The sequence below is a fragment of the Oryzias melastigma genome, linkage group LG5 (assembly GCF_002922805.2).
Source record: "Oryzias melastigma strain HK-1 linkage group LG5, ASM292280v2, whole genome shotgun sequence".
Lineage (NCBI taxonomy): Eukaryota > Metazoa > Chordata > Actinopteri > Beloniformes > Adrianichthyidae > Oryzias > Oryzias melastigma.
In genome coordinates, this window is record NC_050516.1 from 20,481,374 (window position 1) to 20,481,922 (window position 549).

The following is a 549-nucleotide window of genomic DNA, read 5'->3' on the forward strand; positions in this document are numbered from 1 at the left end:
TATGATAGGTATAATATATATATGTAAAAATTATTGCTGTCAATCAATTAAAAAATGTAATCAGGTTAATCACATTTGAATGGTGATTAATCATGATTAATTGGAATGTTTTACTCGATAAATGCAACATAACAATGTGCGGCTTTTGAAGAAAAACAGGCCAGAGAGATTTTTTTTCCTTCATTTTTACTGTCTGATTTCTTTTAACTTATAAACGGTTAACTCAATGTCCTAGTCTTGTAATTTGTGTGCACAAAACACATCAACAATAAAATAAGCAGAACTGTAAAGACTTTTATGTCTGCAATATTATTCCAAGAAAGCAAAGATGTTGACATACAGCCACAAGAAACAAATGTTGTGGTTCTTCACTTTAAATGAACTTATACCATGGTCCGGGTGAATACTCAATTCTGATTGGCTGCTGGGTTTGGCTGCACAATATATGTCTATGATGCACACCTAAAATCGGGCCACATTGCCCAGATGTTGTATATCCCTGCACTGGTTTCTTAATAATAAAATTTTTTTTCCTTTCCTCTTCTGGAC